This window comes from Mchenga conophoros, linkage group LG20, assembly GCF_057382185.1.
Source record: "Mchenga conophoros isolate Kocher_MC1m ecotype Shallow Benthic linkage group LG20, M_conophoros_male_GT1.1, whole genome shotgun sequence".
Classification (NCBI taxonomy): domain Eukaryota; kingdom Metazoa; phylum Chordata; class Actinopteri; order Cichliformes; family Cichlidae; genus Mchenga; species Mchenga conophoros.
The window spans coordinates 17,051,128-17,069,298 of NC_140545.1; the positions used below are offsets into that span (position 1 = coordinate 17,051,128).

An 18,171-nucleotide genomic window follows, 5' to 3' on the forward strand; every position below is an offset into this window, starting at 1 on the left:
GAGTGATGCTAGAGGCTTTTCATCTTTAGCCTGTGTTGATAATTGGCATGTCACCAGTACAAATACTTAACACAACAAACTTGGCAAAGCATCTTAAAGACTGACACCCCGACCTTTAGAAAATGTTTTTTGGGGCTCAGTGAAGTTCCTGTTCCAACAACATTGAATTATTAAACAGTCATCATGAATGTTAACACACATTGACATAGCAATTAACCACTTACTGGCAGTCCTGTTCTATTAAATTCTTTTTTTTAGTTCATTTATTAAACACTGCAAACGTACTCCCATGCAGTCCTCTAAAATTCAAACTGCACGAAGTGGATGACATATGTGTTTGCTGAATGCTGAATGGTTGAATAGTAATAAGTGGGCCAGAATAGGGAACGGAGCGACAGCAGAGTTCACCGACACAGGGACAAAAAAAAACTTAAAAAAAAAAAAAAAAACAGCATGAAAAGCACACTTCAACTTTCACTTCAGCTCTCTGGATGTTATAACTTTACTCTTCTCTGAGCCTGGATGATGGACCAACAACAGCACAAGCAAGAGCGACCCACAGAGTGGTTGTACCACATACTTTGTGCAATGCCTCCATTTGACATCAGAGCTCAGTGCAGGCAGACAGGCCAGTGGACTGCAAACATGCTCTCCCTGCTGAACCTTCACACACTCTCCTACATCCATTAAGTAAACACCGGTCTAATACACTTTCATTTGCATGGTTCACATTATGTTAATTACATTGTGCAAAAAGTTGGAGCTACGACTAAATTCTTTATATTTTGCTAGAAAAATAAGTGAAGCTATTAATTGAAAGAGGCAGAGAAAAACATGTTAATACAGTTTATAATGTTAATGTTAGCTTGAAAGTAATATTTATTATGACCACCTTCATTCTTTAACATAGCCTGAACTCTCTTAGCCAAGCCAAGTCTTCAGGAACAGTTTTCCAGACGTCTTGAAGACCACTCAAAGCTCTTCTTTGGGTGTTGCCTGCCTTTTGCTCTGATGCTCCCACAGTGAATCAATAATGTTCAGGTCTGGGCTCTGTGGAGGCCAGTCCATGAGTGATGGTACTCCATTGTGTGTTTTTCCTGCTGTTTGTTTTTCACACTGCCAATGCTATTATTGAACTGGGAGTGCAGTTTGTATCATTGCCATGCTGGAAAATTAAACTGTTGACAATCAGACTCTTTCCAGATAGTTTTGCATTGTGGATTAAAATCTGATGGCACTTTTCTACATTTTGACGAAATTCCCAACACCACTGGCTGAACTGTCCCAAACCATGATAGAGCTTGCACTAGTTTTTAAATATATCGATATGTTTTTATAAGAGATATGAGATGTGACAATATTGTTTATATCGATATAGTCTAGGTTACGTTATAATTCAATTCACCGTAATATTACCGTATTGTGTGTGTGTGTGTGTGTGTGTGTGTGTGTGTGTGTGTGTGTGTGTGTATAGGGACCACAAGTGGGATCTGTTAAGGGACAGGCTGCAAAGTGGATTTCAAACAAGGCTGTCAGTCACGCAGTAGAACCTGGGAACACAGCAGCTGGAAAATCTGTCCTTGTTATTATGCTCAGCGTCTTTTAGTTTACATTTTGAATGCACAATTGTGAGCTTTTTGTTATGCACAAAAACAACATTGTTTTATTTTATTCATGGAGCATTATTATTTAATAAATGTTGCTAATTTATTTCTGAGTAATTTTTTCATGTACATCTACGCTGTATGTTAATAAAAGTGCCTGTGTGACATCTGGGACACAGCTTTGACTAAGAGCACTTTTTTTGTTCTTACTTTATGGCTTTAAAAAAAATATCGCGATATACATTGTATATTGCCATCCAGCTAAAGAAAATCGAGATATGAATTTTGGGCCATATCACCCAGCCCTAGCTTGCACCATGTTTTTGGCTGTAGACACTCACTGTTAGGCCTCATTTCTAACCTCTACCATATATAAAACAGCGATTTCAATCAGAAATTTAGACATTTGTATTTATCACTCCATAAGACCTGTTGTTAGGTACTTTTTAAGGAATAATAGTTTAGCATATGGATTAAACAAAAAAAAACAACCTTCTTCTGAAGATCTTGATGTACAAAGACTGGACTGAAAAGTATTTAAAAAGCAGCCAATGTCCAATGAACAACTATTAAAGCCTGGAGAGCACTCAAAAGCAACATTACAGCAGGTGAAAGAAAAAAAGATGGTGGCTCAAGACATTTGGCCAATATCAAGTTTTAAAAAAATTACAGGGTAAATCAAAAATGAACTTTTCAGAACTGAGCAAGTGTTAACCAATCAAAAAATATATTAAAAAATTTAGTTCCACGAGTCTCTTGGATACATTGGATTTTGGCAATTTACAGTGGAAAACGTGTGAAAGGTCTGACTAAAATTTGATGTATTTTCCATTTTCAAAGAATGCTTATTCCAACATGAAATACTATCAAAACATTTGTAAACTAAAGAAGTCAAACTTTTTGTGAAGAAAGTGCCATCTCTTGGTGGCACTGGAATTGAGCGAAAGGGGTGTGTTCACAGTCGATAGCAGATACGCCCCAAGAGAAGGCATAGGTACCGTACTCAAAGTGGGGGGTGGCTGTATCTGTAGATGGGTGTCAAAAAAAGTTTCAGCACTAGAAAGGTGAAAATCTGTCCATCAAGTGTTTACTGGTAAAGGGTATAGTCATGATAGAGGAAGCACATTCTCCTCAACACAGTGCTTTTTGTTACTTTTCTCAGAAAAAAAGATTGAAAATAAAAGAAAAGTAAGAGAATTTATAGGACAAAATGTAAAAAACAAAACGCAAACCCCCAAAACAAAACAGAAAAACAGAAAGAAGTTACATTATTTGACAGCTTAGGGTTACAGCTGGTATTCTCTCATCCTAAGCGAACACAAGAGCTAACAACCAACTATTTATCTTCCCACTGTAAAAGTGCCAGAGATAGTCATGGCAATGAATCTGAACCACTTTGCTCTCAGCAACACAACTCAGCTTGTCCACAGTTTAAATTTCTGGCTTTTAAAAAGCTCTGCAATACAAAATGATTGTTTTTAACCATAAAATATTCTATGGCATTATTTGTATATTCAGGTGTATACAATAATAGACTGCACAGCAGAGCTAAGCAACAAATTGTGTGACATGTAACTAAATGAAACAACAAACTATTTTTTCATTTATTTACTTTCATTTACACTTAAAATTAAATTTCCAGCCTACAACAAATCAATTTCCCACTAAAATATGAAACGATAAACCTAAACAGACTGATTACTGACTAGTACGCATTAATAGGGATGCACTGAAGGATACTGGAACTACCAAATTCCGACTAGTAGATGAGCTTCCCCGAGGACCTTCATTTTTAATAAATGTTTGATTTTGTGGGAGGAAGCCGGAGTACCCGGAGGGAACCCACGCAAACACGGGGAGAACATGCAAACTCCACACAGAAAGACCCCGGCCTGATGGTGGAATTGAACTCAGGACCTTCTTGCTGTGCGGCAACAGTGCTAACCACCGTGCCACCGTGCTGCCTGTCTGTCCCTGTGTGTTGGCCCTGCGACAGACTGGCGACCTGTCCAGGGTGTACCCTGCCTCTTGCCCTATGACAGCTGGGATAGGCTCCAGCGCCCCCCGCGACCCTGAAAAGGATAAGCGGAAGCGAATGGATGGATGGATGGTTTGATTTTGTTTGATGACAGCGTCTTTTCTGTGCAACTCTTGCGTTTTATAATGCGTCAACACTAATATGCCAATGGAAAACAACACGATACATTCTGTGTTGTATTATCTGTGTATCTATGTTTTTGTGATTCCATTCCTTCTGGTCAATCGTTAAGTAACTTAAAACAGATTCACCTGTAAAAGAAAAACAAACTTTTCCTGAAATTTTGTAATATACCAAAACTAGGTGTTTTAGCATCTGAAGTGTGACTTTTTTGTCTCATACGGCAGTAAACGGCATATTGTTGGATTCTGGATGAAAGACAACTTTTAGAGGCACTTTGAGAAATTTGCATGGACACTTTCCACTATTTTGTGACATTTAAGAACCAAACATTTAAGTCAAGATGTGAATTCAGTTATTAATTAATAATGAGAAATAACTGGTGATTCCATCCCCAAATGTCAGTAAAGGATAAGGACCATCTTGTTTTTTGCATAACTACAAAAACTTAAATCGGTGAGATCACACAGCAATTCATCACCAGGGCTTTCCACCAGCATGAACAGAACTGCAACCTATTCCAACCACTAATCTTACTTCAGCGTGATTGCAAAGTAACAAACGCACTGCTGTAGGATGGAAATTCACTCCCCAAAATAGCAGATGCCGTAGCAGCAAACACTACACAGCACATTCACATGGAGCCTTGCTTACTTCCCCTAATCAAAAATGTTGAAAGCAGAATTGAACCGCCTCTTTCCAACCGCCTGGGTGTCTTTGGTTTCTGTCCTGGATGAAAGAGCTTCCACATTCCTTTCCTGAGGGGTCAGAGGTCAGCCTCTGCACTGCCTGCCTGCCCGCCCGCCCGCCCTAGCTCCCGCATGCTGAGTGACTGGTATTAACCCCTTCGCTGCATGCCTCAGCCATATTGAGTAACAGGGGCTGTCAGCTTCTTTACGGTCCTGGTAGCACGATGCCAAGCCAGGCCAGGAGCCTCTGCAGAATGGAGATCTGCAAAGTAGGACACTGTGGGTGCAGAAGCGGCTTTACCATACAGGCAAACTAATTATAGAAAGTGAGTTCAGCGTCCGGAGCTAAGGTGACAACAGCCGCACTCATGGGGAGAGGAGGAGAGGGGGCAGGGGGGTGGGTGAAGTGCTCTGTTGCGCAAACATTTCAGCTAATGTACAGAAAATAGTTCTTGTTGACCCAAGAAAGGGCATCCAGTGCAGCAAAAGCAGGCACAAGCAGCAAAAACAAGGTGTTTTTACAAAGTAAAAGCCTCTAAATTCTATTTAAGAACAACAGGGTGCACCAATCAAAGCATGCTGAACATAAAACCAAAGAACAGGCGCATTTGAGTCTGACCTGCAAAGGGAGTGTGCAAAAAAAACGTTTTCCAAAGGTAATACAAAGTGATAAAAAAAATCCTAGGTATGGACTAAGAAACTGTGGTTAAACGTCAGTGTGAGGAACAGTTCAGTAAACAAAGGGAAAGATAAGAGGAGGGGGCTACAGAGGAGAGAGGTAAGTAAAAGAGGGACAAAGGGATGGTGAAAAAGAGAGGGAAAACTGGAGTCATTTTCAGCGGTGTAGTCAGGGGTCTTTGCATCAGTCAAGTGACTCCTGAGAGAGAGCCAGACAGAGAACGAGAAAGGCAGAGAGAGACGAAACCTGGTGTGTAGGGGGTGGTGTCAGAGGACCAGACCAGGTCATGGTTTACTGACCACATTGACTAGGTATAGAAGCCAGGGAGGCTTAGGGTTAGTGAAGGCAGCATGCCCACCGTCAGCTGACGCACTGCACAGTCACAAACCAGGGGCTCAGAGGAAAGCACTCCAAGGGATCATTAACACCGCCCAAAAGATCACTGGCTGCCCTCTCCCCACACTGGAAGTTCTACACAATGCCCACTGTTTTAAAAAGGCCCAAAACATCATAAAAGACACCTCACATCCTGGCCACTCCCTGTTCGAACTGTTGCCCTCAGGCAGACGGTACAGGGCAATCAGAGCAAGGACTAATAGACTCAAACACAGCTGTTATCCAACTGCAATAACACATCTGAATACTACAAAAAAATGTCCATCACGCCACTCTTGTGTTAATCTATGCACGGTCTGAAGCATGTGTGTGGGAATGTATGTGAATGTTTTACTGTTATATCTTATTAGTATTTTAAGTATTCTATCTATTTTATTTATTGAATTTTATTGTTTTATTTATATTTTGATATTGCTAGGGATGATGCAATGATCGGGGACCATTCTTAATTTCGTTGTTCTCATGACAATGACAATAAAGTTTCTGATTCTGATTCTGATTCTGATTCAATTCCAGTTCAACAACAGAAATCTGGAAGGTAAGACAGATAAAGGTACCATAGAAGTATATTGGGTGGAGTTATGGGTTTAAGCCTAATACATGGTTTCTGCATCCATCTAAACTTGTGAGACTTTTACAATCTTCAGACATGTTCCACACATGAGCATCAAAAAATTTCAATATCCCTTCAACAGCAAGAAGAGCAGTTTTGGTTATTGTGTTCTGTCTTAAGTCAAAAAGTTATGTTGTGTTCAACTGGTCAGTAAGAAATGTGAAAAGCAGAGTAAATACAGGCGTAAACAGCACGTGTTTAAAAAAACAGTTCATGAAAGGTTTCTGTGAGCCCCGGTGTCAGCGTCACATGGCAGAACAATTATAGCAAAAATCACAATCACTTTGCTCAACACTCTAACTCATTCATTAATATGACAAACCATCATGGAGTTACTGAACTTTAACATGTTTTTACTCAACATTTCCCTGCACAGTAAAGATTGTTCAAATGACAAATTACTAAGTTAAGTAAAATAAAGAGGTGATGGGAGACACATGGGAATCTGGTTGGTAGTTAGACCCACAGTAGGGGCTTTTCCTGGTAAAGCTTGTTTTGCAAGGACAACCAACGTCCACCACATGGTTTCTGGAGGTGCTGATAAAAGTAAAGAGAGCTCTGGACAGCAGAAAATCTGAGTTTGGTGGAGAAACTCTGAGCAGAGAAAGTCATCTACAGGCAACCTTCCACAGGTCCAACATATGGAAACTTTCTGAATTTTGGATGCTTTTTTTATACATAACTATATGTGTTAAGGTCTTATGAGCCTGCTGTTATTAGATAATTTTACACATAAAAAAACGACAAAGAAGTAATAATAATATGTTTCAACTACCTGCCCACTTATGTCCAGTAATTACTGATTATAGTAAGCTAGATCATTCTTTGCCGTATGTGAACAAAGTTAAATCAAACAAATTGTAGTGCTTAACAAATGTATTAGACCACCTGTTTTTGAACTAGGAAAACATGCAGCAGCTGCAGACTTCTGAAAGCTATGAAAACAGTAATACCACACGGTAGGAATAATGGATCGTCATTATCATGTAACCTTCAGAAGGGGCATTTTAAAATGACTTGACAGGGAATTCTCTTTGAACCTGGTGAGGCAACAAATGTAAAAGCACACTAAGAGCTGCTCAAACCCTTCATCTCTCTCTCTCTCTCTCTCTCTCCATCCTTCCTCCCACCTCCTCCCCCCAGTTTCAGTTCCTCCCCTGTTTGACTTTTTTGAGGCTATAGACAGGGAGGGTTGGGGTGAGATGAGGAAGAGGAAGAGTTTCTGCCATGCCAAACCCTCACTTGTCCCGGCAGTTAGCGCAGGCCACATTGGGTCGGGATGTGGCCATAAACCCAGCACCCATGCCCCGGTGTCCTGGCTAAAGATAGCTGTGGTCTAACTTGGGGGGAGGTGGAGAAGGCAGGGCTCATCTAACTGCCACCAGGCAACACCTTCACTGCTGCACTGTCTCATTCTGTTACCAACGAGAGAAAAAGAACTTAATTTCCTTTAACTGTCACCAATTTTATGGCACCACAATGTTTGTCTACTGAAATGGAAAATTTCCTGCTGATAACAGAAGTGAACCTCTAACCAGCTCAGGAACTGAATAGGAGTTGCCTGAACAGCAGCTAACTAAAACATATTTGACTGGGATATTTTGCACCCCCTGAACCGCTATTATAAACTATCTTGGCCAATCCTGATTAACAAATGTAACCCTAACCCTGAAAAGTTCGAGGAGAATTTGAAAAAAATGCAAGACTTGGGAGGAACAATTCAAAGCCCTTAATGAAACATTTACATCCTCTTTCAGGATGACAAGGTTTCATCCACTGGACCTGGATGGGAACTAAATTTGGTGAAATTTTTGCTGAATTTTGAAATTATGGGCTTTCATGGGTTTACTCCAAGGACACTCGCAGACTGGCATCCAGAATTCTAAGCAAAGTGTCTGCAGCCATCTTGAAATATCTCAACTAACTTATTTGGGCAGTTATTTTTAAGCATTATCTAAATTCAACAAGTGCATGTATAGAATCGCCCATGAAATCTGATACAAACTGTTTTACCCTGTCAGGTCAGTTTTTGTTTTCTTTTTTAGACAAAGCTATCAGAGGACAAAAATACACATTCTAACTGTTCAAGGACAGTTTACCTCCAGGCATGCTGGAGATTATCTGGACTGTTTCTCTTTTGGTAAACAAACACAGGGTTTGCATTTTCTTAGATGCATTCTGCAGTCCTGATCAAATCAGTGAAACAACTAACAAAAATCACCGTCCCAAGGAACCACATATTAGAGCCCCATATTCTTGTGGTAAATTGTATTTCTATAGCTGTGTACAATTATCTCTTTGACTACTGTGATGGTATTTTTTAATGGTTAAAGTGCATGTTTTCTAGACGCCTATATGAACATAAGGACAGTTTGGGTAGTTGACGAGAAAAAGCAGCTGAACAACAAAAAAATATAACAAACGCCATTGCCCCTAACACCAGTTGCAGTGTTAAGGGTTTTGGTTTATTTCAGCCAAAAAGTCAGAATTTCAGAAACTAAAAGATGCTACATTTGAAATGATGCCTCATAGTTTTTTTAATCAACATGAAGCTATAAATGTGTTTGCAGCACAACTGAGAAACACAAAAATGATGCAGATATGACCAAAGTATTGGCCATGACATTACTAGTTAAATTTAGCCCGACACCCAAACGTTTGTAGTGTTAGACACCAAACCACAGTGTGACTGGAGCAGAACTTTTAACTTTGCAGCTTTACAGATGCACAAGTTATGCTTACAATTTGCTCCTGGTTATTAACCGTATACTGATAACATACAGATTCAATATTGGTTGTCAGCCTTACCACAGATTTAGCCTGATTCTGTGGCTGTATTATTATTATTATTATTATTATTATTATTAATAATAATAATAATAATAATAATAATAATTGCCAAATTCTCTGCAATTCTACTTTGACACAGGGTTGCTCAACCATCTACCCACTCAATCCTTCACTGAGTGGACCTTATCCAGGCTTTTTGATGACTCATCTTCTTTGGACACTGAGTCATTTTTATATCTAGTCATATTACTTAGTAATCATTTTAGTTGTGATATTTCCCAACATGTCAGCCTTTTCATATTATTTTAAAACCATTTTCACTTAAACACAGAGTTTGTGTTTTGTTTGATTTATGCAGTGTTTGAACCTTTGTCTGAGAAAACTATTTGACATATTAGCTGCAATTTCTTATTAAACTTTGACTAAAATATACAATGTGCATCTCTGTGTGTACACATGTTATGTGTGTTTTCTGTTGAGCCACTGAGGGGGATGCGGGGGTCAGCCAGGTTGCTGGGGGTGACACTGAGTCCACACTGACTATTTGACACTGGGAATGTGTCAGTTAGTGATACTGCAGGTCACACACTCTCAGACACACAAACACATGTATAAATACACATACATAAATCTTTTCCAACACTTCCAATTTAACCATACAAGCACACAGTGGACAACTTCCAACGCATGAGGTCATTGTTTTCTAGCCAACTAAGCTACATATTAATACTTTGAGAATTAGAGAGGCCTCCCCCTATATGTTGTTATGGAGAGCATTTATAAACTCACCAGTTAGAATCAGTAAATCAGTGTGACAGTTATTAGCCCTCTGAGGTCTCGGTCAGTGACAACCCCTACCCTGGTTTGGAATCTAATGCTAACCTTATGTTTTGGAGAAAAAACTAAAGGGAATAAAAAAAAAACTGCCAAGACATAGAAGAACAATTAAAAAAATAAAAATAGATATTGTGATAGCATATGGTTAGGGGTAGGGTTAGCATGAATGATTTTCAACTATGTTGTCTGGTATTAGATACTACTTATTCCTGTCCCCACAATGGGCTTAACGTCTTCTAAGTAATTATTTAAGTACACAAATTACAGATATGTAATAAAATCATTTACTTCTCAAGTACAACTACAAACAGCTGAAATCAAACTAATTCCACTCCTGTTGATGTTTGAGCTTCACTGGCTAACACAACAGCAGGCTAAAGGTTCTCAAGGTTACTCTACAACAATAAGATGACCGCCTATGATTCACTTGGTGATAGTCAGAAGGAAAAACTCCCTTTTAACAGGAAGAAACCTCCAGTAAAACCAGGCTCAATGAGGGGCGGCCATCTGCCAAAACTTTGTGTAAAGGGAGAGAGACAGAACAATGACATGCTGTGGAAAAGAGCCAGAGATGGATAATAACAACTAATGATTAAATGCAGAGGGCTGTATAAAAACATAGTGAGTATAAAAATGCGAGTGAAGAAGAAACACTCGATGCATTATGCGAAGCCCACAGCAGCCTAGCCCTATTGGAGCATAACTCTGAGCACAAATCCGATTTTTTTGACCCTATGCGACCCATATCCGATCATGGTATGACAGTGTGAACGGTACAAATCCGATATTTTCAAATCCGATCTGGGTCACTTACGTATGTGGTACTGAATCCGATACATATCCGATGTTTTAGAAAGCGACTGCTGTTTGAATGGTCATGTCGCATTAAATCCGTCTTTTACGTCACTGATACAAGACAGACGCCAATTATCAGCACCGGAGAAGAGCCCGAGAAGACATCACGAAGGCTTCCTGGCCATCCAGTGTAGATGTCAGTGAAACTGTTGGGAAGACAACGTGTACATTTTATTTGTACTGTATAATCTGCAGATTCTGACAGAAATCTGCAACTATCCTTTGAAGCACTGCTCCTCTCTAAAACAGCAATAAGGATAATTATTAGATTATTTACATTGTTATGTAAATAACAAAATAAATTAAAGCAAAAATTGGGAAACGTAAAGTCCGAAGTCTTTATATTAAGAGCCATTAGTCAAACAATATTGTTTGCTCTGGGTCTAAACAGAGCGCGTTGTGTGTGACGTCTTCTTTTGTGCATGCGGGCCGCTTTGAGCGTTCACACTAGAGCGCGTTTGCTGTCACATTTTATTTGTAGTGTGAACAAGCAGACAAAAAAAATGGATTTGATCAAAAAATTGGAATTGCGCATTAAGACCTGCAGTGTGAACGTAGCCTAAGGGAGGATTCAGGGTCATCTGATCCAGTCCTAACTACATGCTTTATCAAAAAGAAAAGTTTTAAGTCTAATCCTAAAAGTGGAACAGGCACCTGTCTCCCAAATCTAAACTGGAAGCTGTCCACAGAGGAGTGGTCTGAAAGCTGTTAGTAAGTGATGGCCCAAGTTCCTTGGATAGACAAGAGCAAAGTGGAGCTGTCTGGCCATAACGCACAGCACCATGTTTGGTGAGAACCTCAGTACAAATGCCTCACCAATTGTTTGGGCTCATTTTACAGCGAAAGGATCTGAGCATCAGTCACTGAAATTGGGTCATGCAACATGACAATGATACAAAGTACAGCAGTAAATCTACCACAGAATGGCTGTCAAGTGAAGGAATTAAATAGAACAAAGTGCAGACCTCCACCTGAGTGAAATCCTGTGGTCATAACGCCGCAGTTTAACAGTGCATTGAAGTTTGCAGGTGAACCTCAATGAGCTGCAACAACATTGTAAAGAAGACTGGGAAAATAAATCACAGGGTGTAATTAGTTATTCACATGACTGCATAGTCATTTGGAAACATATGCATTATACTGACTATGTACTGGATATTTAACAGTGTATTATATTAATATTTCAAATGCAAGTTAAGATCAAGTAGAATAGTAAAATCTCTGACCCTTAGCTAAGCCAAAAGATAAAGTTGAACATCATGAACATCTATATTATGATTATTTATACCAGATGAACCACAAAGAAGAAACAAGCAAACAAACAAAAAAAAACTGCAGAGTCAGCGTATTAGTATTCAGGATACAGTGTTTCCGTTGCAGAGCTTTATCAAAATGTTGACATTAAAGACACGGGCAGCATGACTAAATGTAAGGCATGTGTGTCTGTGTTTTCAGCGTGTAAAGGAGTCTGTGTGTGTGGGTGTGTGTGTGTGTGTGCAGAGGTGATTCTGGGGAAAGCCCTTCTGGCAGGGAGTCCTGGCCATGACATGAAGCTCCACAGCAGCCAGAGAAGTGGGCACAGTTCCAGTGGGCGTCACGCCAAATGCCCTCACCCTCTCTCATGTTTAAAGAGCAGAACATCTACGTACTGCAAACTGTCACACTTATACCTCCTCAACTGCACACCTCACATGTATTTTTACTATATTAAATATGCACTTTTGAGCCCAAATAAAAATATCTTTTTAGCAACAAATTTTAACACAAAAATGGACAACAAATGATAATATATCATAATTTGTAGAATTTAGTAATATTGATAAAAAAGATCTGATATTATCTATTATGTTGGCTGTTATATAGCCAACATAATACCACCAACCTCAAAATTTGTGTTTTAGCCACTGCTCCATATGGATAAAAGATTCACCGACCAAACACTTGTGGTTGTGAATGAGACACCAGGCTGCTTTCTAATTCATTCTAATGTGGGCATTTTAACATGGGGGTCAGCCTCAAGTGGCCGTTGGAGGAACTGCAGCTTTTAGCTTTTCTGTGTCAGCTCTATTTTCCAGCCCCAGAAATGAGATGATCTTTTCTGACAAATCTTATAATAACATCCTTGGTCAGAAATACTGAAAAAGACATTGTACAGTCAGATAAAATACTGAACTTTAAACAATGCAAACATGAGAACACTAATGTCAAACCCACACACGGAGTCATTATGTAGCTGCTCTGACACATATAGCTTGTCCGTCTGAGCCAGTCCGTCCAGCCGCTGGGACTCGGTCACTTTTGTTTTCCGTGCTGCTGCTGGCTCTCTCTGATTCAGATGGGGTCAGCAACAAACAATCTCTAAGTTTGGCAACGTCAGCTCAGCTTAAAACAACAGGCATTGTTCAACAGCCTTTTGTTTACAGAAATCTACAGGTTTCAATGAACTCATAGCCTTTTTTTTAATCTTTCCTTGCCACTCTTGTCCTACAGCTAATTTTCTTCTGTTTTGTCACTAGTTTACTGAATGCACACACACTTGGTCTTTAAAGGATGTTCACGGTAATGGAACCATGGAAAGAGGAAAGTGGTGTGTAGAAGGGGGAGGGGGTTAAAGGTAGAGACTTGTAAAAAATAACATTCTTGCATAAACAGGACCTTGAAGAATTGGGCAGTGGGCAGATTGCATTCTTTGAATTTTTTTTGAAACTCGATCACGTTTAGTGGAAGTGTTGGCTGTAGGCACCTTTGGGCGGATGACAGCAACAGGCAGAAGAGAAGGAGAGAGAGAGAACATAACACAAAAAGAATGAGATGAAAAGAGTAAGCAGCCATCTGACAGGAGCAGAGCACACGGCAAAACAGAAAAAAAAAGGGCAGATAACACAGATGTTCAATGCGGGGGTATTTCAGTTCAAACCAGCAGCGTGACAGTACTGTAATCATTCAGTTATATGTTAGAATCCTTCATCCAGCTCACTTCTTATATGTGACACAAAGATGCAATATAAATTGGGATACAATAATAATACTTAAAACTAATTGAGGTTATGGTGAGAAAAAACAACTCTGTTTTTACATACAGTTGAAAGCACCAAAGTACAGTGGCTTCATATAGCCAGCCACAAACTGTCCTGTTGTTGTTATTGCACGATGGGCAGATAGAAATGGGTAGTGTTAACAAACAACTGGCAGACTATTGTGAAACCTGGCCATGAATGAGCTCCAAACCTGAGATTTTCCACAACAAAAAGCAATTCAACACTACGACAGGCCTCAAAAACAGAAAGGCCTAGAGTGCAAATCAGTACTTGTCGTAACCTCTATGATTATGGACATAGCATCAGACGATAAGATCAGATCAGCCAGTAGGTGATGGGGAGATGAAAGTGCAGAGGAAAATGTCAGCATACCATCTGTCAAACATGGGGAATTTTAGCTTTTGTATTTGATTATGACACTGCAGATAGCAAAAACATGCCCAGTGTTAACGTACATACACTGCTCTGCATTGCGACCACTTTGGTCCAAGCTGAGAAATGACAACAGCTGTGGACTCTATAGAGATTATGCAGTACAGGAAGTTACACACAGCTAAAGAGAAAGCCCCGTTATTCTAGTCTCCTTATCAGACCAATTTCATAATATTTTTGCTAAAAACAAATTGTGTGCTATTATCCAAATATTGCCGCAAAAACTATGGCCTTTTGGCCATTTTAATCACTTGATGTGTGGTATAGACCAAGATGTTTGTGCTGCAGTTTGGGCAAGTGAAATCCCAGCACTTTTTTAGTCTGTTTCTTACCTCTGATTAGTGAATATCAATCTCTAAAGATTATGGATACATCTTCTTAATCAAAATAGTCTGGAAATTGGCCCAGAACTCCACCCTCCTGTCCAAATGTGAACCAAAACCAACAGGTGGTCATGGTGGCTACATCCATCTTCTATAATGTAATCTAGTTACGGTTTCAGACAGTAGTGATTAAGTGAGAGGCTGCAACAAGACACCGTTTAAGATAAAAAAGGAAGATTTTTAACTGTTCATCATGCAACGATACTCTAGAGCAGGGGTAGGCAACTCCAGACCTCGAGTGCCGGTGTCCTGGAGGTTTTAGATGTGCCCATGATCCATCACAGCTGATTTAAAGGGCTAAATGACTCCTCAGCATTTCTTGAAGTTCTCCAGAGGCCTGGTAATGAACTAATCATTTGATTCAGGTGTGTTAACCCAGGGTGCGATCTAAAACCTGCAGGACACCGGCACTCGGGGCCTGGAGTTGCCTACCCCTGCTCTAGAGTCTAAGAAGAAAAGTAATTAACTGGAAAATAAACCCAGTATTGCATATTTAAAAGTAACACTGAGGTTTTGAAATAGTAGTGGTTTTAGCATTGCACTAAGTACCATTAGCTACAGTGTAAAGCTTTAATTGGAAATTACAACCATTTGTTCTACAAAGTTAGCATTGTAGAAAACTTACCATACTTACCAAACTTATCATTTTGCTGAGCCGTTATGCTTATATATGAGATATTTCCACAAAATTATAAGAACTTCAAATATCTCTTTGAAAGTGAACACTACAATCATACTTTTTTAAAACACTTCAGACCTACAAGTCTTTGGCTATGTCTACACTAATCCGGATGAATTTGAAAATGGCGTTTTCGTCTAAAAATGCTCCGTGTCCACACTATCGTTTTCAAGTGTTTCCGACCAGTTGTTCATCGACACCGAAATGATTGAAAACGCTATGTTCCTGTGTTGCGCATGGGTGAAACGTAAGATGATTCGACCGGCGCTATTTCTGTCTGCCGTTTATTTACTTTCCAGCTCTTTGAAACGTCACAGCCAAATGTAAAGGAAAAGCACCATGTTTTTAAATGGACTAACAATGAGGTGGGGTTGTTGCTGCGAGTAACACAAAAGTACAAAGTTGCAAAAGCGAGTGAGAAAGCTATCTGGAGCATGTACCAAATTATATTAATCTTTAATAGGGCTGTCAAAACTGAGAGCAAACAAAACAACTGCTGTATAATGACATATGACTAAAATGCATCATCGTTTTTAAAAGTCTCCGTTTATGCAGTCTACACTGCACCACAAAAACAGCGTTTTCAAATGTATCCGCTTTGCAGAGCGTTTTCAAAAAGCTCCATTTTCCTTGACCAAAAACACCATCTCAGTGTGGACGGAAGGCCAAAGCGGAGAGAAAAAGATGCGTTTTCAAAACGAAAATGTATTAGTGTGGACATGGCCTTTGGCTCACTAGAAAAAGCAAAACGTAAGTAAGGGGAAATCTGGAGACAAGTGTAGAAAGTTTCACTGTGAGTGAGTGAGTGAGTGAGTGAGTGAGGAAGACTTGTTCAGAGCCTGTGCAGAAAGAGTGCTGAGTTCAGGAGTTATTCATTAACACATTTTTACACAGCTCTTTCCTTCTCCTTTCTTCCAGCCCCCAGAGATAAAAACACACCTTCATTTGCATGACTGGGATGCCAGAGGGTGGTCTTCCACCTCACTACCTCTCCAACACTTTAAATGTGTGTGTACGTAGCAAGGGTGTACATGGGTGGGGGATGTAAGGAATTCTGTTTGAAGCTCTGTCCTTCTCTGGGAAAGGTTTAAATTTCAGTCGGAGAGTAAAATAGTTAACAGACTGCCCTGCATCCATACCACAGCTCTTTATTTCATGCTTACCCCTGCATGAGACCTACGAAATCAACTCCTGCTTCTGCAGGAAGTATTCACCTGTATTCCACTTCAGTACTAAATGGTGAATTAACCTGTGATAAATCTACATATTCATTGGCATCTAGTAGCCGTGCTGCCATCTAGCATACATTAATATAAAAAGATAAATGTACTTCCTGAGGAAGGCTTGTTTTAACCAAGGTTTTTGCCAGTGTATTACAACCCAGGCAGCCTTCTATGGCCTAAAGCACCAACTATAATTTTGTGTTTGTTGACCACGGGTGCTGTTTAAAGTTTCACAGAACATTTTTCAATTGAATTACATTGAATCCCACCAAATCACAACAGTCACTTCAAGGTGCTTTATACTGTAAGGTAGAGAAAAGAAAAGACCTTAAAATAATAGAGTAAAAACCACAACAATCTGAAGACCTCATTTGGCAACAGTGGCAAGGAAAAACTCCCTTTTAATAGGAAGAAACCTCTGGCAAAACCAGGCTCAGGGAGGGGCGGCCATCTGCTATAACCAGCTCAGGGTGAGGGGAGGGAGCAGAACAAAAGATGGAAGAGACGATATGATAAGAGGTGTGTGAAGAAGAGATGCTCGGTGCATCATGGGAAGTCCCCAGCAGCTTAGGGTTATTGCAGCACAACTCAGAAAGGATTCGGAGTCACCTGTTGTAGCCATAATGGTAAGATTTATCAAAAAAGTTTTAAATCCAAAGTGGGAGCTGGTTCCCACTTTGGATGGGCCTGAAAGCTAAAGGCTCTGCCTCCCATTCTACTTTTAAATTTCCTAGGAGCCACAAGTATGCCTGCTGTTACGAACTTGTATGTCCGTGTGTTTGTTTGTGCAGGTGCTGTGTTTTTGTCTATGTTAATTTAGCTGTGCCAGGGCCCTGTTCCGATTGGTGCGTGGACTTACTGCCCCGGCGTGATTGGATCCAGCTGGAGGACCCGCCCAATAAAAGGAGGCTGGAGTGCTACAGCGGGAGAGGTCCTCGCATTTCTCTTCATCACCCAGCAGTAGTCCTGTGGTAGCCGCTGGCTGCAGTATACGTGCGAAAATTGTGGAAGTGGAGTGGGTAGGGGTGAGCTGCCGTTTATTTTGATCACCCGTTTTCTCCTGTTTTTGAGTTGGTTAAGGAGGTCAGACTCTGTTTTTATTTTGACTTTATTTTGGTGAGGTCAGGGGTGCGGGATTTGTGTAGGTTTGTTTTGTTTATTGTTTTGGCCTTGGCTCACCCTGAAGTGTTGACACTCCCGTTTTGGTTCTCTTTATTCACCTTGTAAATAAATCACTTCACATCTAACGGATTTGTTGCGTGTTGCGTGTGACTGCTTGGGTCTTGGGGAGGGAAGCGAGTGCCTCGCTCATGTTATGGCCTGGCCCTAGACGGGTCGTAACACTGCAGAAAGTGAAATGCTCAGTTAGGGTGGTTTGTTAAGATAAGATGGAGCCTGATTATTCAAGACCTTGTATGTCAAGATAGGGATTTTAAATTAAATTCTGGAATTAACAGGGAGCCAGTGAAGTGAAGCCAATATGGGAGAAATGTGCTCTCTCTTTCTAGTCCCTGTCTGTAGTCTTGCTTCACCATTCTGGATCAACTGAAACCTTTTCAGGGAATTTTTAAGTTTAGTTCTGCTTAGGAATAATAAATACATGAGCTAATTTTTCTGAGAATTTTTTTTTTTCATTTTAGAGATTCTGCAAATGCGAGAGAACAGTCCTGTGTATTTCTTTAATGTGCACACTGAAGTCATAATACCAATTAAAACTGAGTCCAAGTTCATTACAGTGTTACTGGAGGCCAAAGTAATTCCATCCAGAGTAAGTAATCTGGTTAGACACCCTGTT

At 40.1% G+C, this 18,171-nt stretch overlaps 1 protein-coding gene across 3 annotated transcripts in view; it reads right to left on the bottom strand.

Moving 5' to 3' along the window:
* The window catches only part of plagl2 (pleiomorphic adenoma gene-like 2), a 52,147-nt gene that overhangs the window by 12,930 nt on the left and 21,046 nt on the right, over nt 1–18,171 (bottom strand). The window lies entirely within an intron of this gene.